Genomic DNA, 27,728 nt, shown 5'->3' with positions numbered 1-27,728 from the left:
ATAAGTCAGCCAGAGTGTTTTGTCGATGCAAAGTAACCGAATAGAGTGTGAAAGCTTGAGAAATCCATTTATGGATTGAAACAAGAATCTCACAGATGGAATCTTAGTTTTGATGAGAAAGTAAAAGAGTTTGATTTTTAAAGAAGCGAGGATGACTCCTATGTATATGTCAAATCCAATGGGAGTATAGTTCGATTTTCGTATTGTATGTAGATGACATATTGCTCATAGGAAATGACATACCATCCTTGCAGGAGGTTAAGTCCTGGCTTGGGAAGTGCGTCGCTATGAAGGACCTCAGAGAAGCTGTTATTTTTCTTGGGATAAGGATATTGAGAAATAAGAGTAAGAGACTAATAAGACTTAGTCAAAGTACTTACTTGGATAAAGTGTTGAAACATTTTAGCATGGAGAATTCCAAGATAGGGAGTTACCAATCCAAAGAAATACCAAGTTAAGTAAGACTCAAAGTCTGAGCAGTGAAGCTGAGATAGCAGAGACGAGTAGAGTACCTTATGCTTCCATAATTGGCTTAATCATGTATGCTATGACTTGTACTCGTGCTGATGGGGCCTTCCCTTTGAGCATGGTCAACAGATATCAAGGGAACCCTGGTAGAGCACATTGGACCACAGTAAAGAATATTCTTAAGTACCTTCGAAGGACTAAGGAATGGTTTCTTATCCTTGGTGGGAGTGATGAATTGAGAGTGCAAGGTTATAGTGACACCATTTTTCAGATTGAGCAGAATAATTTTGGCTCGCAGTCGGGCTGGGTGTTTACCCTGAATGAAGGAGCGGTGAAATGGAAAATGTAACACCAGTAAAATTAAGTCAACAATAAAATGTTATATAAACTTGATTAGGATGAATAAAGTGATAGTGATCGTCTAAAGGATTCTGAAGCTATAAAGAATACCGAAATCTGAATTATAACAAAGAAGTTATAACCTATCGAAGTTTCGCAACAGAACCGTCACAACACAATATGTCGTAAAAAGTGAGTTTACGATAAAATGATTTTTAGCTCAGTGATCTAAATGAAAATTGTAGTATACATTAAACCGAGAGCATGCATAAAAAGAACATCCAAATCTGACGTTGTATAACGAAGTTATAAATTTATTAAGATTTGGCATAACAGTGTGCTACCCGAAATTCAAATTTTAGATCGAGCAAATGTTTGCCAAAACAACCTAAATGAGAATCAGAGATCTTGTCAAAAGAAATTCAACAGTAAAAAGACAGACGAAAACGAACGTCAGATAAAGAATTTATGAATTTTTAATGAACTTTTCTTGTCTCGGCCTGTTAAAAATATAACATTAAAAATAAAGTCAAAATTAGCCACGGAGTCTAAACAAAAGTTGTAGAGCTTGGTCTCACCCACGCGTGGGTATAAAGAACCTCAAAAACGGAGCTCGTATATGAAAGTTACGAATTTTTGAAGTTTCAAAATATAAAGTACGCCCATCGTACTCAAAAGCAAGGCCTTATATTTTCCACGTCACCCTTACCCTCGCAATGCTACACATATCAGCCATGTCCAAAGTTCGGATAAGGAACAAAGCTCTACGCTCCGCATAGGAGAAGTACACACAATGTACTGCTGTTCAGCTTAGTATGCCCAACGTTCCAAGTTATTACGTCCAATGTAAATCAGATGTTCAGCCACTATAAATAGTGTGCGAAGTCTCTGTATTTTGTTTAGAAATTTACATTCTCTCTTCACTCAAACACCCTGTCAAGCCCTTCTAAAACCCCTGAAGCTAAGGGATACCCCCTAACAACCGAAGGAAGCCTGGAGCAATAGAAGTTCTCGAGAAAATCATATTTTTTAGTCGAAACTCTACCCGTGTGAAAACTCGATTTCCACCAAAAACACATATTTTCAAGAAGCGATGTGCTGCCCAATTCACCACTCATCAGGTGAGTTCATACCCCTATGTTTTAATAATTTTGAATTTTTTTAAGGGGGGATGAGAAGCAAAATACAGGAATACTTGCGTTAAAATACTAAACATCATTATTATTTTCTTTTAGTTTTTACAACTATTACGTGAAAATATATGCAAAAATGAACTTATAAACTATTAAATGATATAGTTTATGGAACATATGAAACTATTTTACCAAATTCAGGTTATAACACAGTTTATGGAACATATGGACTATTTCTACAAAGTCATATGTTATTTACTAAAAGGTTATTTCACTTCTCTATATAAATATCGAGTTAATACAGGATTGTGAGCCACTTACTTCATTGTACCAACAAAGGTACCCTTTATACATTATAACCATAATCTCTTGGAGGGAGAGCATGAGTTTGTGTATAGATCTATATTGGACTGACAATCTCGCACCTTGATTGTTAGCTACGGTCAGAACGAAAGTTCAAGGGTGACAAATGTTATTATATCCCGATGCCTAAAAAATGTTGTGTTGCTGTAAGCATGGATATAACAACACTCACAATAAGCGTTAACTAAATATTTATAAAATGGTATAATTTGAAAAAATCTAAAGGGAGTAGTGGCTATATGATTTCTTAGTATATACATCATGGTTACATACAATGGAGATCCGGTAGACAGTGGAATGTATGATTTCCGCCTTAATTCCTTTTCCTTGTTTGGTTGTGGGCTTAGGTCAGAATCATCCAAGCGACTGTCTGTACGATCTTGATTATATATAACTCATGTGTACCATATAATTATGATAGGATATTAATATCAACTCAATTTTACAGGACAAAACACATCTTCATCAAGTTTTACTTATAGGTAAAACTAGGTACTTCTAATTTAAGTATGGTAACTATACTTATGCTTTTGGTCTTAGAATGATTAAGACTACAAATAAGTTTTATGGAAAATATAGGATTTTATAAGATAAACATATATACAAAAGGTTCAACATTTTTTTTACAAACTAGTATAGCATAAAGGACCTATAATGGCAAATTCTATAATTCTTTGGTTTATATGTCAGAGTTATATATAAATAACATCTAATAGGCAGTGGAATGTGTAATTTATGCTTTACTTCATGTTCCTTGTTTGGTTGTGGGCTTAGGGTAGATTTACACATTCAATTGTCCGTTCGATATTAGTTTATATATAACTAGTATGAATTAGTGGTCGTAGAAGGAACTATTATGGTTATCATTTTACATATTACTCACTAAGAAAATATAGGATTTTCTTAAGAAACACATTCATCATACTTCAAAGAACCATTACAGTTAACTCTGTAAGTACCTAGTGAATACGTCAAGGTTTTATATGGTGAGGATCCGACAAACAATGGGATGTGTGACTTCCGCCTCTTTTCATGTTCCTTGTTTGGTTGTGGGCTTGGGGCATAATCACACAATCGATTATCTATTCAATCTACATTGTATATAACTTGTGTAAATTAAGTACTCATAGTAGGAACTAGTAGGAGTCATTTTACTTATCATTCATCACATCGGAAAATATAGGATTTTCTAGAGTAACACCTCATGTTTTACAAATAATAAAGAAACTGTTTTCTAAAACAAAATACTTATGAACTCACCAACTTAAATATTGATAAACTTTCAAAATCAATGGTATTTTTAGGAAAGTAGTAGATAGGTACGCGCACAGATTCCGAGAAGATGGAGCATAATAACTTCAAGTCTTTGTTTTTTGCTATTTACTTTTGGAGTCAATCAACTAGAATTTGAATACAATGTAAATACTTTATTATTAATGTAATGGTTTTTGTTACTTTGATTACTATTATACTATTTTTGTGATACTGTACATGACGTCCTCCGCCCCTGAATATTTCTACCATTCCGGTTTGGGGTGTGATAGAAAAGTTCCAAGCAGGAGATCGTTGTTGATTCAATGTGCGAATCAGAATACATAGCAGCGACCAAAGCATCAAAGGAGGCGATATGACTAAAGAACTTCATTGGAGACCTTGGAGTTGTACCAACCATAAAGGAGCCTATGAAGATTTTCTGTGATAACGAAGGTGCAGTTGCCTTGACCAAGGAACTTAGGGATCATGGTCGATCCAGGCATATCGACAGAAAATATCATTTCATCAGACATCGAGTAGAAGAGGGATTTTTGGTACTAAAGAGGGTATCGTCAGAAGAGAACATAACAGATCCCCTTACGAAGAGACTGAGTAGGGTTAAGCACTTGTAGCTTGCTAGGAGAATTAGGCCTGAAGGACGATATTAGTTTTAGTGATTAGATAGTTATTGGAAACTTGTGATAGATTAGATGTAATTAACATTTGATGATTCAATAAAGGAGTATTATTTATGAGTAAAGTTACTGTCTTGTGTTAATTATTTACTATTGTTTCACTTTGCATGTTTTGACTTCCTAAATAATAAGATTATTTAAACTATCCACAGTCGCTCAAACGTTGGAAGTAGGTTTGAAAGAAGACTTTCATGAATTGGTTTGTAGATTGTCTAAGTGTTTATACATAGCAAAGGTTTGTTGCAATGTTCATGAGTGCTCTAGAAATAAGATTTGAGTATTGGATTAAACCCGCGCTCACATGAATAACTTCATGGAATTTAATCATGAGTGATTGTGAGACGATAATAACATATAGTCTTTAAACTTAGATATATGAGTTGTTGTTTACGAGTTGGCTATGCATTGATAATGTGTAAACGCATCAGTAACTTGATGTTATAATACAGATTGTTGTGTATGATTTGTTGAGTAAACAGTACAAGAATATAAGTCAAAGTTTATCAATTCCTTTTATCCTATGAGGGTAAAAGCAATATCTTGGGCCCCTTAGTGATTTGGTTTGACTTATGTGCCGGGCCCGGTCAGGACTGAATTGATGTGTTCAATTAGGTTCTATGACTGTGTTCCATGTGATTGTCCACACAATATCTTTAATTGGATTTTGAAGTCGTACTTGCATTTATAGTTATTAGACTTATCCAAGTGGGAGACTATTGGATTAGGTGTCTAAGACCATAGCTATATTTGGTATGTACTTGACCCGATTGTAGCATGGTCCTTTTGGGTTGCATTCACGAAAGCAACATGACTGGATGAATTATGGAGAAAGAGGTTATTATGGTTTATTAATATATTATATGAATGATATATTAAAGGAGAAATCATATTTGTTTAATTAATATTGGTCAAGAATTAATTTAGAATTAATTTTGTGGTCAAAATAGATTAATTAAACTTGGAACTAATAATGTAATTATAAGATAGTTGCAATATGGGTTGTGGATTCCTTAAGAAAGGGATGGAAGATTTTATATGGGAACCAATATATTAATCATCATAGCTAGGGTTTCCAGAAGGATCTTGTGGGCTACAGAGAGCCTAAGCAACCAGATTAGGTAATTGATTGAAACCATAACGCTACATCTATATAAGGAACCCATGGGCACTAGAATTCGACTACCGGAAACCCTAAGAAGAGTTCCAAGAGCCGAAATTACCTTCCCCCCTCTTTCTCTCTCTCTAAGATTCTCCAAATTGCTTTGGAGTTTGTGATCTATTAGAGGCACAAAATTTTAGGTGATAAGGTTCTCAAAACTTTATGATCTTCAAGCTACAATCAAAGGTATGTTTCTAACTTGCTTTTAGTTATAGAAATTAGTTTTTGTTGTATGCTAGATTAGGGTTTGCAAGCCTTGGATAATTATTGCATATACAACTAGAAAAACTAGATCCAAGCATTAGGGTTTGCATGTACACCATAGGATTGATGTATTTCTCATAACCCAATAGTGACCTCATTGGTGAATCTTCCTTGAAATTTGATGAGAACAGCTCCACCGATCCTATGAGATCACAATGTAAGAAGGCCGTCAGCCGATTCCCGGGAGGAGCTCCTAGAAAGATGCTCTGACTGTCAAGTTAGTTGGATATTCTAGGGTTTGATGTATTTTACTTGGAGAAGATTGCTTACCTATTAGGGCTTTACGGGTAGCCTTTTATATAAACGCTCCTGATCATCCGTGTGGGACAGGATCGCCAGAGGCGACAGGATCATGAATACTGATTGGAGGATCGTTCTCCTCTATCTGTCAGAGATCTGTGATTGGTTCTGGAAGTAATGCCTTGAAATTATTCTTTTTCTCTTAACCGTTACATTTGTAGTGGAGCGAAAGGCGCCCTAAGCAGATGCGGTCCTTTCTACAGGAGCGCCCTGGTCTCAGGGGCGCTGGCAAGCACTAAGCTCCACCGAGTCTATCCTGCTGGGCACGCTATGCCTTGTAGCGTTCTGTCGTTTCTGGGTACGCTTTGCCTTGAAGCATTCTGTCGCAGCCGGATGTGCTATGCCTTGAAGTGTTCTATCGCGGTTGGGTAAAACTCTTTTTGTGGTTTCTAGGGCACGCTATCAAGTCCCCTAGTCCGGTAGTTGTGGGGTTGCTACACTAGCAATAGTGTTCTAGACTCAGCTACCTTGTATACATGTCCGTTTCTGATTTGTCCACCACTTCGATTTTTATGGCGACGTGACCGGTCACCAGGGCTGTCAGTTATTTCAATGTGTTCGATATTTTGAACATCTCGCCTTTCCCTCTCTTTATAAGGATGGTTAGAACCCTCTTTTCACACTATGTTTCCTCCCTTCCTTTTCTTCTTCTAGGATTCTTTCTATTCCTTTTCTCATGGCCGGTCAACCTAGTGCATCCCCTTCTGAGGCTGATTTCAAATTCCTTGGAGATACATACGGTCTTTCTCCGGCGGACGATGTTGAGTTCCCATTGCTTGGTTCATCGATTATGTCCCCCCACCGGGTAAGGTGGGTGTTTACTTGAAGAATTTTGATGCTGGTTTACATCTTCCTCTTTCGTACTTTCAAGAGGAAGTTCTGCAGAAATTCGGGTACATCATTCAAATGCTCACCCCAACGTCCTGAATAAAGTGGTGGCATTTGAGATGATTTTCCATGCTAACAAGTTGCTCTCAGATTATTTCGTTTTCAAGTGTTTCTTCAATTTCTGCAGCACCAACGATAAGTGTACTATCTCTGTTTGACGAGGAGGACATACCTAGGTCCCTAATGGGAGAACTCCCAAGAAATGGCAAGAAAAATGGTTGTGGGTCAACAGAGGCTTGGTAGGTAGTGGTTGGTATCGGACGAATACCTTTTCTGACGTTACTCCTAATTTGTTTCCTTATAATCGGATCATCACCAATCTTTGGAAGAGTATCCAAGTCATATCTAAGGACTATTCTGTAGCATTGCTTTCTAGTGTGGGGATGAGCCCCTCCTGGAGACGATGAGGGAAGATGGTAGTCTTATTCTCTATTGTTGATGGTAAGTGCTTCTATTGTACATTCTCGTTTGCCTTACTTTCCTCCTCGTCTTCCTACCTTCCTTTTTTTTGAAGGAAAAATAATAGGTTAATTAGTATATGTGCAGGCATCGAATCCACGATGTCTATGGATGAGGTGTTGCAGAAGCGCTACTAGGGAAAATTGGAGCATCGAGACATAGACTTGGTCGATAATGTCCCTCATCCCCATTATATCGATCGGCTTGTTCTAACCGCTGCTACTCCTACCCCACCCGTGGCCGAAGGGACATCAGCGTCGGTCGAGGAAATTCCTTTGACCACCCACCCTATCTCGATTGTCGCCCTCCTGTTGGTGCCTACTCTAGCTCCACGAAGGTGGTTGAAGATACAAGGATGGTATAATCTCAAACATCCGTTGTGTGTAGGACAAAAGGAAACTTGTTTTGGCCATGGTGCACTTAACTTTGGTAAGGAAGTTTAATCGAGGCGCAACTTTACTCGCCTCCTAAATTCAATATCTTTGATGATGGAACCGATTGTTGTGATTCCTGATGATTACGCTCAACAGTCTGAGGGGAGTTACGGGGCAACTAAACAGCCCAAACTTCCTATCCAACCTGTTTGTCAACCACCTTCTCATCTTTCTCTTCCTAGGGGTTCTAGTGATACTGAGCAGCGCCATGCCCCTACTCGTGAAGGGGTCTCTGGGGATTTTCCTGGGTCTTGCACGTTTGTTCCAGCTTGGAGTCTTTTTAACGATTCTCATTTGTCTGTTCGTATGAACACAATGGAATTCGTCCGCCATGCATTTCCACCCACTGCTGTCTCTCATATGGAGGCTATGGGCAGTCCTGCCCTATCCCACAACATGTCCTATGCTTCTGTGCAAGCTATGTTTTATCTTATTGTAGGTGCCTGTCGGATTTAGGTGTTTAAAAAAATGGAGGTCGCTCATTCGGGGTGCAACGGCCAACGACCATGATGGTGGTTTGAGGTGTCAAATTTCTGAGCTTGAGAACGATGTTGAGGGTTTAGAATAGAAATGCATGTCGATTGCTACTGAAAAGACCGCTATAGAAGAAATTTGAGCTGCCCTAAAGAGAAAAGTGGATTCCCGAACCTAGATAAATGAGGGATTGATGATCCAGAATGAAAGTCTTGAGCATGATCTTTCTGACCATGATAACTTGGTTGCTACTGTCCAGGTGGACAACGAGGCTTCTTAGTATAATTTGGATTGGTTGTTATATGTGGATGTTGTTGGAATTGTGGACAAGTTGATCGAGCATCCGAAATTCATTGGTGTCGTGAGTCTCATTCGCCACGATGCTTTTGTTGCTGGAGAGGAGTCCGATCATAGCAACTTGAGGTTTGAAAGGAATTCTAGTTCCCATGATCCAAATGCTAGTAACTCCCAGTTGGGCCATGTTTTAACTGTGAATGAAGCCCTTCTTGCCTTTGCAAGCATGGATCACGCGTCTCTATTGGGTTTGGGAGATTTGGACATGCATAGCTTGCGACAAATTTGTGCCTTTGACATTGTTGAGGAAACCCCTGATGGTATGTTCATCGACGATGGTAATGGTGCAAGCATTGGTGATAATATCGGTGTTGGTGTTGGTGATAGCGGTTACGGTAACGACAAGGACGTGGGTGGCGGTGTCAACGCAGACGTTTATGATATGGTGTTGGGGGATGGTGCTAGTGGTGTTGATCCTGTTCTTTCTTGAGGTACTCTGTACCATGTGTGACATCCCCAAAATCACGACCAGAAAAGACCGGTTTTGTTTATACATTATTTCAAAATCAGAGTAATCTTTTTAATAAAAGAGTTGCGGAATTTGTCCCAACACAATAATATGATAAAGATTTATCAAAAGCATTTCCTTAGAAATGTATTTCATTAAAAGACTCGGGATGTCATGTTCGATAAAGTACATAAGTATAAACAATACAGTACAAGCCTTACTACATTATTTCATATCTACAGGCCTATATCCGTAATCCCTCATCCAAAACATCACCTCTATGCTCATGCGCCACTACCTATAATACAAGAAACTGAGTGGGTTAGGCTTGGGAGCCTGGTGAGCACATAGAGTTTCCAAACCACAATAAATAAGTTTATTAATTTCATCAATCAACAATAACCCGAGTACCCATTCCCGTTATCCTCACTTTACGTCCCTAAACACCTATCATAAGGGACCTAGCCTAAGGATCATCATCGGGATGGACACCACTGCTAAGGGGGTTCCTTAGCAATAAATGTCCTAAAGGAAACCATGTGGGCGATTGAGTACACCGGTGAACACATTGTTCGCAAACACCTACAGGTTGCGAGCCGGCCAACGTTCCACTTGATTGTCTAGAGCAATCCGTGGTCATCATATATACTCCGCTAGATGACTGGATCAACAACAACAACATCGAGATATGTCATCATTTTATCACACATCACCTATTACATCTACCCATGTTTTACCCCAACATTTTTGTAGATATAAAATACATATATAGTTTAAATCATTGAAAACATGTATAAAAACGTTCTTCCAGCATAGATAACAAGTATTCAGATAATATGCACTGATAGCACGTAATTTATATAAAATACTTGATATCTATGTATAAGCTGAAAGTAACTATGCACTCACCTAAAAGGTGGTGACTCAGCACTCGGAAAGCACTTCAACACTCTCAAAAACACTTTTCCTTCGATAAAACCTAGTATCAATACTACTAGGGTTTAGTCTAACGTCAATCGGAACTAATTAATAGTCTAGCTATTATTATTATTATTATTATTATTATTATTATATAAGCATTAAATAACACTCAGTATAACTCATAATAATAGCCCAAATACTTATTATAAGGTCCTAATGACATTATTATATTAAAACATAAGCTAAACTAAAGATAGGTTAGGCGCAGCTCACTTACAGCGGGTTTTTCTCAAAACCGGGCTTCGCTGGAACAACGTTTGTGAGCCGAAAGACCCTTTTTTCTCAGGACTCTGGTAGCCTCGGGGCTTCCTTCAAGTGCTAGGGGGTTTACCTAGGCTTTAGGAGGCTTAAGGAGGCTTAGAGAGAGAATGAGAAATGGTGTGAAAATCTAGGCAGCCCTCGCAACTATTTATAGGGCAAAGCCTCTCAAATTACGCTGGGCGTACCGAGGTTATGCTGGGCATACTCTCGGATAGGGTTATAGGTGGATCCAGCTGGCTCGCACTCGGTATCGGACGGATAAGGGCGAGGTACGCATGGCATTTCGGATCTCGTATGCGGGGTGTATGGCGAAGGCGAGGCGACGTGGGGCTGATTATAAGGGTGCTGTACGATCGGTGATGGACGGCTGTGATGAGGCCACATCATCAATTTCGCATCAGACTTTGCAATTTGGACACTCAACTTTAAAAATTCGTAACTTTCACATACAAGCTCCTTTTTCGTTGTTCTTTATATCCACACGAAGGTGGGAACGTACTCTACAACTTTCGTTTAGACTTCGTTGGCTAATTTTGACTCTATTTTAAAAGTTATATTATTAACATGCCGGGACAGGATTGGTCCGTTAAATTCTCATAACTTCTTCATCCGACGTCCTTTTTCGCCCATCTTTTTCTCGTTACGCTACTCTTAACGAGATATTCGATTTTTGTTTAGGTTGTGTCGGCTAAAAACTGCTCAATCTAATATTCAAATTTCGGGTTGTACACTGTTAATCCGAAACTTTGAAATATCATAACTTCCTCATACGAAGTTAGATTTGGGCATTCTTGTTATCGATGCTGTTATCATAACTTACACTATGACTTTTGTTTAGATTGCTAAGGCTAAATCTCGCTCTATCGTAAATTCACTATCTACACTTCCCGGTATCGTGTTGGTTCTATCGTGAAACTTCAACGAGTCATAACTTCTTCGTTATAACTCGGATTTCAGCGTTCTTTATATCTCCAGAATCCTTGTTTCGACTACTACAAATTTATATAAAGATATCAGGCTTATCTTCTACTTTAATTTTGACGCTTATTTTTTATTCTTTATTAATTATACATTTATAATTAAATAATAAGCACATAAATACACACAATTCACATAATACTCAAATATTTCATCTTTATTACTTCAGAAAGAGTTACAATAGTTGACCTAGACTATTACATCGTCAAAAATACTTAGCCCTGAAACTCGGACGTTTCAATTCTCTCCCCTTAGGATGATTCCTTCCTGGAATCATGCATCAGCAAATAGATGTGGGTAGTGACTCATCATGTCACTTTCTATTTCCCAAGTGAGATTCGGCCCATTCGAATCTTTCCATTGGACTAGAACTAAGTCGACCATCTTGCGTCATAACTTCTTGGTCTTACGGTTAAGAGTTGCCTCAGGCTCTTCGATCAACCTCTTATTCTCATCCATTTTTAACTCCAAGATTGGAATTATGTCAGGAACTTCTCCTGTGAACTTCCTTAAATAACACACATGGAAGGTGTTATGAATACCATCTAGTTCTTCTGGAAATTCTAGCTTGTAAGCTTGGTTCGCAATTTTTTGAAGAACTCTGAACAGTCCAATAAACCTTGGACTCAACTTTCATCGTTTCCCGAGTCGTATAAGTCCCTTCCATGGTGAGACTTTAAGCAAAACGGAATCCCCAACTTCGAAGGTTATCGATCGTCTTTTCTTGTCAACATAGATCTTCTGATGATCTTGAGCTGCTAATATTCTTTCCCTAATCACCTTCAACTTCTCAGTAGTCTCATGGACTATCTCGGGGCCCATAAACTACTTGTCTCCGGCTTCAAGCCAACAAGACGGCGTATGACACTTCTGTCCATACAAGGCTTGATAAGGTGCCATCTTGATGCTCGAGTGGAAACTGTTGTTGTAGGAGAATTCTACCAGAGGTAAGTGCTCGTCCCAATTTCCTTGGAACTCAAGGGTACATGCTCTCAACATATCTTCCAGTGTCTGAATCGTTCTTTCGCTCTGACCATCAGTTTGCGGATGGTAAGCCGTACTCAAACACAACTTTGTACCTAACTCCTCTTGTAGGCTCTTCCAAACCCTCGGTGTGAAACGACTATCACGATCTGATACAATCGTAATAGGTACACCGTGAAGTCTTACAATTTCCTTCACGTAAGCATTTGTGAGCTTATCCACAGACCACTTCTCGTTGGCTGCTATGAACTGTACACTCTTGGTGAAACGATCCACGACTACCAAATCATGTCGTGTCCATTCTTCTTCCTGGGTAGTTTAGTCACAAAATCCATGGTGATGTCTTCCCACTTATCTATGGGTACCGGTAAAGGTTCTAAACTCCCATACGGTTTCTGATGTTGTGCCTTAACTCTCGCACATGTTACACACTCAGCCACATACTTCGCAACATCGAGCTTCATCGTCGGCCACCAGTAGTAGGGTTTTAAGTCCCTATACATTTTATTGCTACCGGGATGAATCGAGTACATGGTCTTGTGTGCTTCTTCTATCAGAATATCTCTTATTCCTCCCGTCTTAGGTACCCAAATCCGATCTTGGAATACCTTCAATCCTCTACTGTTTGTACCGAACACTAACGTTTTGCCAAAATGTTCTTCCTTTCGGTCATTCTTCTCTAAAGCTTCTTCTTGGGCTTTCCTGATACTTTCCACAATCGTCGAGACGAATTCAATCCTCAATGCTCTTGGCCTTTTCCCTTCAAAGTTGACTTTCCGACTGAGAGCATCAGCAACAACATTTGCTTTACCTGGGTGGTAAAGTATCTCACAGTCGTAGTCCTTGAGTAGTTCTAGCCAGCATCGATGCCTCATGTTCAATTCTTTATGATTAAAGAGATACTGGAGACTCTTATGATCAGTGAAAAGCTTGCACTTCATGCTGTAGAGGTAATGCCTCCATATCTTTAAGGAAAATACTACTGCTGCAAAATCCAGATCATGAGTGGGGTAGCTCTTTTCGTGCTCTTTCAATTGTCGAGATGCGCATGCTATCACCTTTTCTCTTTGGGTCAGAACACAACACAACCCGACTCCAGATGCATCACTATAAACCATGAAGTCTTCAACCCTATCGGGTAGAGAAAGTATCGGTGCTTCACATAACTTTTTCTTTAGCTTCTCGAATGCCTCATCGTGTTTCTCATTCCACGTATATGTAGCTCCTCTATGAGTCAAAGTTGTCAATGGAGCAGCTATCGAAGAAAAGCCTTAGATAAATCGTTTCTAATATCCGGCTAATCCTAGAAAGCTTCGAATCTCTGTGGGACTCTTTGGACGTTCCCACTTCATTACAGCTTCGATTTTTCCGTGGTCAATCATTATTCGCTCCTGGTTAACCACATGACCCAATAATTGGACTTCTCGGATCCAAAAATCACACTTGGAGAACTTAGCGTAAAGCTTCTCCTTCCTTAACACTTCCAACACATCCCGTAGATGCTTACCATGCTCCTCTTGGCTTTTTGGGTAGATCAGAATGTCGTCGATGAACACTATCACATATTTATCGAGGAATGGTTTGCAAACCTTATTCATCAACTCCATAAATGTTGCTGGAGCATTGGTTTGTCCGAATGACATAACCAAGAACTCATAGTGCCCATATTTGGTTCTAAATGCAGTCTTCTCAATATCCTGCTCTCTTACCTTCAGCTGATGATATCCTGACCTAAGATCGATCTTAGAGAAGTAGCTCGAACCTTGCAGCTGATCGAATAGGTCATCAATCCTCGACAATGGATACTTGTTCTTCACTGTTGCCTTGTTCAACTCTCGGTAATCTATGCACATCCTCATGCTTCCGTCCTTATTCTTCTCGAATAATACCGGAGCTCCCCAGGGTGATGAACCAGGTCGAATGAAACTGTTGTCCAACAACTCCTGAAGTTGCATCATAAGCTCATTCATCTCCGTCGGTGCTAATTGGTAAGGTGCTTTTGCTATCAGTGTTGTTCCTGGTAACAAGTCTATACGAAACTCCACTTGCCTATTAGGTGGTAATCCGGGAAGATCTTTGGGAAATACTTCCAGATAATAACACACAATCGGTATATTCTGCACCTCTTTCTATTCTTTCTTAGCATCGATTACGAATGCCAAGTATGATGCACATCCTTTGGACAAAGATTTTCTGGCTTTCATCATCGAGATGATTCCACAATTCACTCTGCGTTTGTCCCCGTACACCATAAATGATTCTTTTCCTGGTGGGTTCACCCTTACTATCTTCTTTCAGCATAATATCTCGGCATCGTTGGTGCTAAGCCAATCCATACCCAAGACAACATCGAAACCGTTTAACTCTATGGGTAATAGGTCTTCATGGAATTCGTTTCCATTTAGGTCGATGACAATGTTCCTAATATGATTACTAACAGGTATGAATTTTCCACTAGTAACTTCTACAATTAGGGCATTATCATGTTTTTCTACAGGTAATGGTAGTTTCCCACCAAATTTACATGACACAAAGGAGTAGTTGGCTCCGGAATCAAATACTACATTTGTAGGTAAACCATTTACAAGAAATGTACCTGAAGCAACATCCGCTGTCTCCTTTGCAGCCTCGAGCATCATCAGGAAGGCTCTTGCCTTCGGCTTCGGTGGTATGTTGGGTCTTCCTGCCTCCTTCTTCTTCGGGCAATCCTTTGAAATGTGCCCCTCCTCGTTGCACTCATAACAGACCTTCTTAGTGAACGTGCATTCGTTGGCATAGTGCCCAGGCATTCCACATTTGAAACAAGTGACCCCTCGGTCACACTTCCCAGAGTGCTTTTTCTTGCACTTGTCACAGCACTTCGCTTCTGATCCTCCTCCTCTCGAACCAGACTTCGAGAATCTACCCTTCTTAACGGACCTTGAGGATCCATCAAATTTCCTTTTCTCTCCCACTTCCGCTCTCTCCAGACCCTTCTCTCGTATCTGGGTCTCAACATTCTTAGCAGCCCAGATGGCGGCTTTCAGAGTGGTAGTTCGCTTGACCGTTGGACCGAAGTCCGCTGGTAATCCGAGGGAAAATATGTTAACCTTGGAGAGTTCAGTTGGGACGAAGTGAGGAGCAAGCTTCATTTTCCAAGTAAAGCTTGCAGCGTATTCAGTAACCCTCATTCTTCCCTTCTTCAGATTCTGGAACTCGTTGTTGATCTCTAGGAGATCCTGCTCAGAGTAATATTGCATCTTCACCTGTACCAGAAAATCCTCCAACGACATCTTGCTTGCATCACCTTTGGGCATTGAATTATCTAGTAGCTTCAACCAACTTAGTACTCCGGACATGAACAGAGGAACCGCAAGAGCGGTCTTCTGCCTGTTGCTACACTCACAACTCTCAAACATCGTCTCCATCTCAGAGATCCAGTTCATGACTTCCACCGGCGTCGGGCTTCCGGATAGCCTCGGTGGTTTGGATGTCATGAAATCCTTGTATTTGCATCCACGTCCATCATTTCCTCCATCCTGGTTGGTTTTCCTAACTATTGGTGGGTTGGCTTGACCAATAGTGCCACTGTAGTTTCCTTCCTCAGTCTGCTCTTTGTTCAACTCGGGCTGTTCGATCTGAATAGTTGCTTCCTCTTGATTTTGTTGGAGCAAACGTCGGGTTTCCTCCATTTGACGATCCAAGATCACTTGGATCATCGCTTGCACTTCGGCCATCGTTATTGGCCTGCTAGCGGCTTCCATAACTGGTATTTGCTCGATCACTGCGGGTTGGTTTTTGTTCCTATTTGCATTCACGTTTCCACTATGGGTCCTTTCCATTTTGATCTATACACCGAATAAGGTGAATTTAGATCTTTATTTAGGACTGATGTTTAAATCATCCTTATCTCTCCGAAACGTTTTGCATGCTAGTTCTAATATCGTAGTTGTACGTTTATAATCCTAAACACAAAAGGTTTCCAGATCCGGTCGGCAACAGACCATAGATCCAAACAGTTAACAGCATATCAGGCACAAAGCATTTAGCACATAAAAGCATTTTAGGCATAATTCCTAAAATAAGCTAGTGCTCACACCTCACAATCATTGCTTAGCATTCTAAGTTTAAGTATAGAAATCCTACAAATTCCTAGTTTGCTTAAACTAATGCTCTGATACCAATTGTGACATCCCCAAAATCACGGCCGAAAAATACCGGTTTTGTTTACACTTTATTTCAAAATCAGAGTAATCTTTTTAATAGAAGATTTGCGGAATTTGTCCCAACACAAAAATATGATTAAGATTTATCATAAGCATTTCCTTATAAATGTATTTCATTAAAAGACTCAGGATGTCATGTTCGATATAATACATAAGTATAAACAATACAGTATAAGCCTTACTACATTATTGCATATCTACAGGCGTATATCCGTAATCCCTCGTCCAAAACATCACATCTATGCTTATGTGCCACTACCTGTAATACAAGAAACTGAGTGGGTTAGGCTTGGGATCCTGGTAAGCACATAGGGTTTTCAACCCACAATAAATATGTTTATTAATTTCATCCGTCAACAATAACCCAATTACCCATTCCTGTTATCCTTACTTTACGTCCCTAAACACCTATCATAAGGGACCTAGCCTAAGTATCATCATCGGGATGGACACCACTGCTAAGGGGGTTCCTTAGCAATAAATTTCCTAAAGGAAACCATGTGGGGGATGGAGTACACCGGTGAACACATCGTTCACAAACACCTACATGTTGCGAGCCTGCCATCATTCCACTAGACTGTCTAGAAGAGTCCGTGATCATCATCTATACTCCGCTAGATGACTGGATCAACAACAACAACAACATCGAGGCTTCTCATCATTTTATCACACATCAGCTATTACATCTACCCATGTTTTACCCCAACATTTTCGAGATATAAAATACATATAAAGTTTAAATCATTGAAAACATGTATAAAGACGTTCATCCAGCATAGATAACAAGTATTCAGATAATATGCACAAATAGCACGTAATTTATATAAAATACTTCATATCTATGTGTAAGCTGAAAGTAACTATGCACTCACCTGAAAGGTGGTGACTCAGCACTCGGACAACGCTTCAATACTCTCAAAACACTTTTCCTTCGATAAAACCTAGTATCAATACCACTAGGGTTTAGTCTAACGTCAGTTGCGACTAATTAATAGTCTAGCTATTATTACTATTATTATTATATAACCGTTAAATAACACTCAATATAACTCATAATAATAGCCCAAATACTTATTATAAGGTCCTAATAACATTACTATATTATAACATAAGCTAAACTAAAGATAGGTTAGGTGCAGCTCATTTACAATGGGTTTTTCTCAAAACCGGGCTTCGCTGGAGTAGTGTTTTAGCCGAAAGACCCTTTTTTCTCGGGAACGTACTCTACAACTTTCGTTTAGACTCCATCGGCTAATTTTGACTCTATTTTAAAAGTTATATTATTAACAGGCCGGGATAGGATTGGTCCGTTAAATTCTCATAACTTCTTCATCCGACGTCCGTTTTCGCCCATCTTTTTCTCGTTACCCTACTCTTAACGGGATCTTCGATTTTCGTTCAGGTTGTGTCGTCTAAAAACGGCTCGATCTAATATTCGAATTTCGGGTTGTACACTGCTAATCTGAAACTTTGAAAAATCATAACTTCCTCATACGAAGTCAGATTTGGGCGTTCTTTTTATCGATGCTCTGAGATTAACTTACACTACGACTTTCATTTAGATTGCTAAGGCTAAATCTCTCTCTATCATAACTACTTCGTTATAACTCGGATTTCGGCGTTCTTTATATCTCCGGAATCCTTGTTTCGACTACTACAACTTTATATAAAGATATCAGACTTATCTTATACTTTAATTTTGATGCTTATTTTTTATTCTTTACTAATTATACATTTATAATTTAATAATAAGCATATAAATTCACATAATTCACATAATACTCAAATATTTCATCTTTATTACTTCAAAAAGAGTTACAATAGTTGAGCTAGACTATTACATCGTCAAAAATGCTTAGCCCTGAAACCCAGGCGTTACACCATGTGCTACCCCTATGGGGTGTAAAAAGAAACTTTGAAGCTCTATAATTCGTTGTTTTTTTTTTTTTGATGAACAGTTTGTCAATTCCAGCCTCTTAGGCCTTGCTTTTTTAATGAACCTTTATCTTGTAATATAAATGGCTTCGTATGTGTTTTGTTTTCTATGTAGTCTTTTTAGTTTTGTGGGTATCCTATGCATGTAATATCATTTATGGCTCTCAGCCGCATGGGTATGCTAGTCATTTCAATTGGATGCGTAAACGTTATGAGTATTTTAAACCCTTGTATCCTATTCTGAGTCTTCTAAATACACTGATATATTTGAATTTGATATGCTGAGTACTGCAGATAGAACGTATCCTAATGCACTAAGCATTTGGGCATAATATGTTAAGTGTTACGAAAGAAAAATTTTCTTTCAATACACTGAGTATTTTAGAGTTCATACAGTAAGTATTAAAAGTAGGACACTAAGTATTTTGGAGTTAATACACTAAGTATTACCGATAGGAATCCTCTTTTCAATACATTGAGTATTTTGAAGTAGGGGAGAAATGTTGCTCGACCCTACACTACATTAACTAGTTTTAAGTAAGAGATAAAGTTATTTTCCCAATCATCCTGAGTCTTTGGCATCAATCATGTTTTTTAAACGATCCACCCGAGAGGTGTACTAAAATTAGAACTTCTTTAGATTGCTCACATTCTAAGTCCTCAAAATCTGTCTTCTCTCAATTTTTTGTAACGTATATGCAATGCTACATCTAGCCTCAAAGATCCTACATGGTCCTTCCCAGGCTATGGTCTTGCCCAGTGGTTCAACCCGAATTTCTTTGTTCCGTCTTAGCACATATTCTCCCACTTTGAAAGCATTTTCATTCACCCTCTGGTTATAGTACTTTTCAACAGTGTGTTTGTAAGCAGCTTGCTGGGCACTTGATTGTTCATGTCATTCCTCGAGGACTTCCAAAATCATTCTTAATTCTTGGGAGTTGTTTTCTTCTTTAGAGTGAGTTGCTCTTAGCGAACCTACTATTAGCTCTACCGGTAGAATTGCCTTTGCACCATATGTTAGGTTGAATGGAGTTTCCTGCATGCCTACTCTTTGCATTGTTTTGTATGACCACAGTACGGTTGGTAGTTCTTCGGCCCAATTGCCCTTAGGTTTCCTAAGGAGCTTCTTGATTCCCATTACAATATTTTGGTAGGGAACTTTTTTCTGGCCATTCACCTAGGGGTGTGCTACCGACGTAAACCTCTGTGCGATTCTCTTGTTGGTGCGCCAATCTCTGAACGAGTTCTTGGCAAACTGCAGCTTGTTATCATTGATGAGTATCTTAGGAATTCCGAATTTGGTCATGATATTTTTCCACATGAATTTGATTACCTGCCTCCCTGGTATACATTCCAATGGTTCAATCTCTATCCATTTTGTGAAGTAATCTATTGCGACTATCACATTCTTTAACTCGCAGCTTTATGCCTTGGGGTCCCTTTAAGTCTCTGGATTCGAAGTCCTAAGACCAAAACAAGCTGGAATCCATGAATGGTTCCACAATGAGCTCCAAATGGCCCTAAACTACCCCATGGAGAGATCTAATGAATGAATAAACAAGGTACATACATTTTACCTCATATGAGCTGGAAATGTGACAAAATCTATGGATCTTCTTGATTCCTATTGATCTCCCATGCTTCCTCTTTCTTCTCAAGCTTCAAAAAAAATCCCTCAAGAATGGCTCTCCCACTTGCAAAATGCTCTAGGGTTTCAAGTTAGGGTCTTCTGGACTAAGGGAGACAATGGAGGCTGGGATGGAGGCCAGTTAAATTATTTATATAAGGTGTCAACTCTAAAATTTAGGGTTTCATCCAGAAAGATCTACTCGTCGAGTCAGGGCTTCCGAATTGGTGAGTAAACTCTTCCACCCGCGTCCAAGATTCACATCTACTTGACGAGTTGGGGCCTCCAACTCGCCAAGTCCCAGTGTAAAAATGAAAAAAAAAATAGATTTAAAATATGTATCGGGAACTAGGCATTACAAGTCGGTTAGCGGATTCATCCATGTGTGCCTGGCCGCCGTTAAGGTGTTCACGTCTCGCTCGTCTATACCTCTTTCTTTGAGCACCTCCACTAAGACCTTTTTGGGTTGGTGGTCAAAGCATGTCAATGCCAGCTTTCTTAGGGCGTCTGCCCTTCTATTGTTGCTTCTAGGTATCTGCTTGATGATAAACTCTTTAAAGGGCTTGCCAAGCTGTTGTACTATCTTGACATACTTTTCCATCCTTTTATCTTTTGTTTCGAAGCTTGTGTTGATTTGGTTGGCAACCAATCTTGTATCTGTCAGGCCTATCCCTGCTTCCGTTCCCATTTATTTGGCCAACCGTAGGCCTACGAGCAAAGCCTTGTACTCTGCTTCATTGTTGGAGGTATGAAAGAGAAAACGAAGAACATACATAACTTCCTCCCCCACTGGGTTGGTTAAGATTACGCCCACTCCTGAGCCTTCCCTGACAAATGCACCATCTGTGTATAGAGTCCATCTCCAAATGTCCTTTGGCGGTTTCCCTGCTGCTGGTTTTCCTTCCTGGTTCATATCTTCCCCTCCCCCGGGGATTTTAAGCTGGAAATCTGCAAGCTCATGCCCTTTGATGGTCATTCATTGATGGTAGTTGATGTCGTGCTCGTCCAGCTCGATTGCCCACTTTGTGAGTTGTCTAAATGTCTCTGGTTTGAGCATTATTTGCTTGATTGGACAGTATGTTAACACTTCTATCTGGTGTGCTGGAAGTAGTTCCTCAGGTGTCTCACATCATAAATAAGTGTGAGCATTAGGTTTTTTAGAGTGGGATAATTGAGTTCGGGGCCCCGCAATGCCCGACAAATGACATAGACTAGATCCTACCTTCTTTCTCTTTCCAAAACCAAAACCAAGGAGATAGCTTCTACTGAAACTGAGAGATACATTTTCAATGTCTCACCTTGGATAGGACTGGCCGACATGGGTAATTTATGCAGAGCCTCTTTAATTTTCTGGAGTGCTGCCTCCGCTACTGTTATCCATCAGAAGTTGTTTTTCTTGATACAACCATTGACCGTGTGGAAGAGTGGCATAGCCTTGTCAGTGGATTTTGATTTGAAACGGATTAGGGCTGTCAGCTTTCCATTCAGACCTTAGGTGTCTCTGAGGGTGCTTGGTGACGGGGCTTCCATGAAGTAATCCATCTTTACTTGAGTAGGCTCTATTCCTTGCCTAGTGACATAGTATCCATGAACTGCCCCTCTTCTACTCCAAAGGTGTACTTGTCGGGATTTAGCTTCATCCTGACTTTCTCTAACATCTTGAAGGTTTCCTCCACATCCTCCAGTAGCTTTTCTTCATATGGGCTTTTGTTAACCATGTCGTCAACGTAGACTTCGATATTCCTTCCAATCTGTTTAGAAAATGCGGAATCGACTAGTCACTGGTATGTTGCGCCTGCATTCTTTTAGCCCGAATGGAATTTTGGTGTAGCAGAAAGCTCCATGATCTGTGTAGAAGGTTTTCGTCTCTTCATCTTCCTGGCTCATCAAGATCTGATGGTACCCCTTTTACGCATCCAGGAAACATTTTAATTTAAACCCCTGCATCAATTCCATCTTATGATCGATTTCTGGAAGGGGTAACAAAATTTGGGGCAAACCTTATTTAGATAAGAATAGTCGACGCACATGCACCACGAGCCATCATGCTTCTTTACCAAAACGAGATTGACGGATTCCTGCTTTTGTTAGCTTTTCCATCTCATCATTAATTTCTCTATTGCGGTCTCCCCCTTGGTCCCTTTCCTTCTGCTTGATGTCCTTTGTACCTTGCTTGATCATTAGCTTGTACTCTAAAACTTCCCTGTCTACTCCTACCATGTTGGTCAGGGTGCAAGCAAACAAATGTTTATATTCTTTTAAAAGGTTGACCAACACTTGTTTGGCAGGTTTAGGGAGGTTGTTGTCGATGCTGACCGGCTGATCCTCGTATTCTTCATGATTGATTTCTTTTTCGTTTGTTAACTTGACATATGCCTTTTTGCTTTCTAGTGCTCTCTATGCCGGTTGTATGACGTCGAGACATTGCAGTTCCTTGGGTGGGGAGGCGAGGACTGTGCCTAGCCCCTCAGTGGTGCCGAATTTTGAAATGCCGTCCATTGCGCATCATGGGGCTGATTGTGGTGCTTTGTCATGCGGGTGGCCATGGCATTTATGTATGTCTGTTTCGTCGCATCCCCTTCCTTTTGTCTGAAATATCGTTCTACCATTTCTTTCAGCTCAGCCCATGTCTGTGGTTTTTTGCCCATAAGTTTTTGGGATAGAGGGCCTCGTAGGAGTCTGCATGTGAAGGCCCCTGCTATTAAGCCTTCGTCATGTCCTCGGACAATCAACTTGGCCTTCGTGCACCTTGTGAAATATTCTCTTACTATTTCCCCGTCTTTCTATTTGTAGCCGATGATGGAGTCTAAGTCGCCTTTATACTTCCGTAGCTACATGAAGTTTGTTAGGAATAGGTATTCAGTTGCCCAAAGTTGTATATGCTTCATGGGCAGAGCATTTTGAACCATGTTCCAGCGTTTCCGAATAGAGTTGTCTGAAGGTATGTGCACTAGAATCATTCGTCCAGCTTAAGTGACGTCATCATCCATTCGTATGTATCGATGTGGTTTTCCTAGTCTGCGGTTCTATTGTACATTTTTAGATTGGGGAGTTTAGCTGTGTTTGGAATTTCGTAGTCTAATATTTCGTTGGCGAATGGGGATGTCACGCTACACAATAAAATCTTGGTTTGGAATGGGCAGTATGCCTTGCAAGTTGTATTGTTGGGCTATGGCATGCGGTTGCACGCTTGTGTTATTATAAGGTGTAAAATAACTAGGTTTTGGGCTATAAAATGCTTGTTGCAGAAATGGTAATGTTAGCAGGTGGTTGGATGATGTGGGCATGTTTTGGGTATGGAGGTTGTTCGGCATAACTTGTTGGTAATGTGAGATTATGGGAAGGAGATGTGTGCTCGCCGGAAATAGTGATGTCATGAAAGCCGGTGTTTGGGCTAGCGGTGACATTAAGGGGCTTGTTTTCATTTCCGTTGGTGTCTGGATTAACGTTGATGGGTGGAATGCTAGCTGGATGTCGCTTTATTCTGATTTAGTGGCATCATTGCATGTAGGGTCGTTTGTTTTTCTCTCTCCATTGGATTAAACAACCATAATATCTAAGAGACTACCGGCTGCGCCGTTATCAGTTCGGGTGGCATTTGAAGAAATGTAGGTTGTGGCATTGTCATTTGGATTGGCATCGGCTGTTCAGGTGGATTCGGTACTGCGACATAGGCGTTTTCCATTGACGGCATAGGCAGTGGTTCAGACGTCTGCGTCGGAGTGATGGTTGTCAGGATGGTGGCAGAGGAAAATTGTCCCTTTCCGACCGATTGTTGTCTATCTGATGGTTTGACGGTTACCACTGAACGAGCCTGATCTGGCACATCTTTGGTGACCGATATGGGTGGTGGTGTTTCTTCTAACGACACCATTGACCGAACGGGAATGGTCGGTGCTCCACTGGTACCTCCGGTGTCGCTAGATGCCATTTTTTATGATGAACGATGTGCTTTTAGTTTTGTTTTTGTCACACAACGAATGATGCCAAATGATGTGACCTCCTCGGTGAATATTCCTCGGACTTCAATGAGAACAGCCCCGCCTATCCTACGAGATCACAATGAAAAATACCATCAACCGTTTCTTGGGAGTAGCTCCCATAATGACGCTCCAACAGTCAGGTCAGTTGGATATTCTAGGGTTTGATGTATTTTACTTGGAGAATATTGCTTACATGTCGGGGCTTTAGGGGTAGCCTTTTATACTAGGCGCTCCTGATCGTCCGTACAGGAGAGGATTGCCACAACTGACAGGATCAGGAGCGTTGATTGGAGGATCGTGCTCCTCTATATGTTAGAGCGATGTGATTGGTTCTGGCAGTAATGCCCTGAATGTTTGCTTTTTCCCTTAACCATTAAATTTGTCTTTGAACGGAAGGCACGACAAGCGGGCATGAGCCTTTCTGCAGGAGCGCCTTGCTCTCAGGGGTGTTGGCGGGCGCTAAGCTCTGCTGGGTCTGTCCTACTGAGTGAACTATGCATTGAAGCGTTCTGTTGTGGCCAGGTGCACTATGACTTGAAGCGTTCTATCGCGGCTAGGTGCGACTATTTTCGCGCTTTCTAGGGCATGTTGTCAGTAAGTATCTTTTGTCCCAAACTAAACATAATTGTAGCTAAAAGTATTAGAAATATTCATGAATTATATAGTTAAATATAAATATCAAAATACCGCACACTTGTCTTTTGCTTGCCCTCAAGAAAAACTGATTTTATTGTTTTCATATCAAGATTTTAGCTACCAACATCACACAAAGCAATTTATTTTGAGCTTCTCCATTACTTCTGGACCGCAATGGATGTATTCGTGTCTATATATTCCTAAGAACTTCCTCAATCCTAAATACTCACAATCTTCATAAACACTTCCCCACTTCTTTTGAAAAACACTCATTTTATGCATCCCTTTGAATATATCCTTAGAAAACTTTTTTAACCTCAAGGTATTTTTGGTTAAACTCCCAAGCATTCATATGGAAAAACAACTTAGAAGATAAAAATTATAATACAAATAACTAGGAAAAATTTTCCTTATTCTTGAGTCTTCGATTTGGAATCTTTTTTCATGATATTTCTTGATCTTCATAACTTTGTTGACTCTTATTCTCAAACTTTTGCAACTTTTGTAACACTCAAAATTTGGTATGTTACTTTTTATCCCTTGGATTAAAATTTATTTTGCATGATAGACCCCTCCGTACGCTAGGCATACATATGTGTACGTTTAGCGTACATGGGTGTTATTGATGTGGACTTCAACCACGTACGTTGGGCATACTAAGGTGTATGCAGGGCGTACGTGGCCAAAGAGAAAAAACCTAATCTTAGGGTATGAGCCCTATTTAAGCTCACTTATGACTTTTCGACCTCACCCTTAGCAACCTCCACTGCTTATTTTTGTCCCCTAAACCCTAGTTTGCTAGTGAGTGTGATCCTTGAGCTTTAAAGTGTATTTGGTGGCCATTTTAGTGAGTTTGCAAGAATAAGAGCTTGGTTTGCAAGCCTTGGATTTGTTTGAGTTTCTAAATCCTGCATCTACATCATCTTGGAGAGCTTTTGGATGTAAAAAGTTCAGACCTTAGTAACCCTTTTGCTAATTTAAGTTTGTGTTTGCTAGTGAGTTCATTTTGGTCCATGGATCCTATTTTGTGAATTTGAGCAACTCCAGATGTTATAAATGTTAAATTTGAGTCCCTTTGGCATCTTAGAAGCATAAAAATGATATCTTGATGGTTAGATGAATTAAGCTCTTAATGGTTGGTTATGCTTACCAGCCTTGTACGATGGGTGTATTGGGATGTACGCTACATGTACTGCCTTAAGACCGAGTACGCTAAGCGTACTTATGGTGTGAGTTTTAGGCTTTATGAAATCTTGGGCCTTATGTAGTGTTGGGTCATGGTCCGTTTCGGATAGGTGGGCTTAGTTTTCCTTTGGTGGGCTTTGTATGTCATGGAATGGTCTTTAGGTGGCATTGTTGGACCATTAGGGCCTTATAGGCCGTTATTGATTTTGTACCAAGGGTAGTTGGGCCCATTAAAGGAGAAAGGCTTTTGGGCCTTATTTGAAGAGTTTGGAGTTAGGGATTCTGGGCCCATGAGTTGGTTTGTATCATAATTCTAATTAGGATATATTGTATATTTATAGTGTGAGATTTCCGGATTGGTAGCCGAGCAGTTATTATTTATCAGCAATCTGAGGTGAGTCTTCTCACTATATCAATGGGTTGAAGGCACCAATGTCATCCCATTACCTGACATGTGTATTGACAGTTTTTTATGTATTTACTTGTATGAAGACCATGGGGGTAGCCCATGGCATAGAAGACCATGGGGGGGGTAGCCCATGGCAATTGGATATAAGACGATAAGGGTAGCCCATGGAATTCCTTGCAAAGACCATGGGGGTAGCCCATGGCAACTATATATATGCCTCATGGTATTTTGTGGTTGTAAGTTATGTGATATTTTGGGAACTCACTAAGCTTTTGCTTACGGTTTTTTTGGGTGTTTTCAAGTACTTCCGGTACTAAAGGGACGGGCCCCAACTTGATGGCGTAACATATAGTCCAACATTTTTCGTAATTACTAATATTGATACTATGATACTTTGACATGATATGATGTAATAGATTTTTGGAAGAAAATAATGATTGTAATTCCTAATTTACAAATGAAATTTTTTATCTTGTTTTTGTGTTGTTACAAGTTGGTATCTGAGTTGGGGCACGGGCTAATGTTTTCGACAGGGACATCAAACTTTATAGAAGGGGGTGAAGGTGGGGTTGCACCTGATCTCACATCTACTAGGAAGGGGAACTAAGCATCACATTATAAGGGATTTGGATACCTTCCTTGACACAATGTGTTTTAAAGCTGTGAGGGCAGGAGATCCCATAAGAACTCTATAGTCAAGCATGTTCGTGTGAGAGAAATTCAGGGATGGGTGACCCCCTGGGAAGTTTTCACGTCTGGAGCCCAAAGCCGACAATATTGTGATACGTTCCAGAGAGGGATGTTACAACTTCTTTTTTCTACTTTTTTTCTATTTCTATTTTTCTTATTTTCCTTTTTCACTTTTTTCATTCAAAAACTAAAAATCCTAAATAGACATCTGATTAAGCAAAGGAACTTAACTTCAACCCTTATTCCTTAGAAGTATTAATTTAATGTGCAATGACTACATAAACTCTCCTGGATATATTTTTAGTACACGATGCTAAACGTATTGTAGCCCTCAAAATAAGCAAGGTCGTGTTTTTGTTCCATGATTTCACAAGGATAACAAAGGCACAAATACACTATAACATATAATGGCTCAAATAAACATTAAAACTCTCGTCGGATCGTACCGCACAACACTAGAAACCTAGGTCTCAACATAATGTTTTTTTAACTAGATTCAGTTTTTAGATTATTATTTCAAAATTTTCAAATAATTTTTGAAGTCCTATTTAGTTTTTAAATTTTTATCAGAATGCTTGTATTCCTATATTTAACCTCCTATCCCACACTTAAGCTAAGCATGAATGGTCACACTTGAGTTATAAGACTTTGTTATTCTAGAAATGAGTTTTGATTTGGATTTGGTATTTGGATATTGGCACATTAAAACAACAACTAGATTATTCCTTTTGTATATAAGGATATCATCATCACATTAATACTTGTGTTATATATTAACATGTCTAATCCATGAATAATTCAATTATTTTAAATGTTCATTGT

Source organism: Lactuca saligna, chromosome 8, assembly GCF_052625555.1.
Source record: "Lactuca saligna cultivar CGN05327 chromosome 8, ASM5262555v1, whole genome shotgun sequence".
NCBI classification, from domain to species: domain Eukaryota; kingdom Viridiplantae; phylum Streptophyta; class Magnoliopsida; order Asterales; family Asteraceae; genus Lactuca; species Lactuca saligna.
This window is presented reverse-complemented; position numbering follows the sequence as displayed.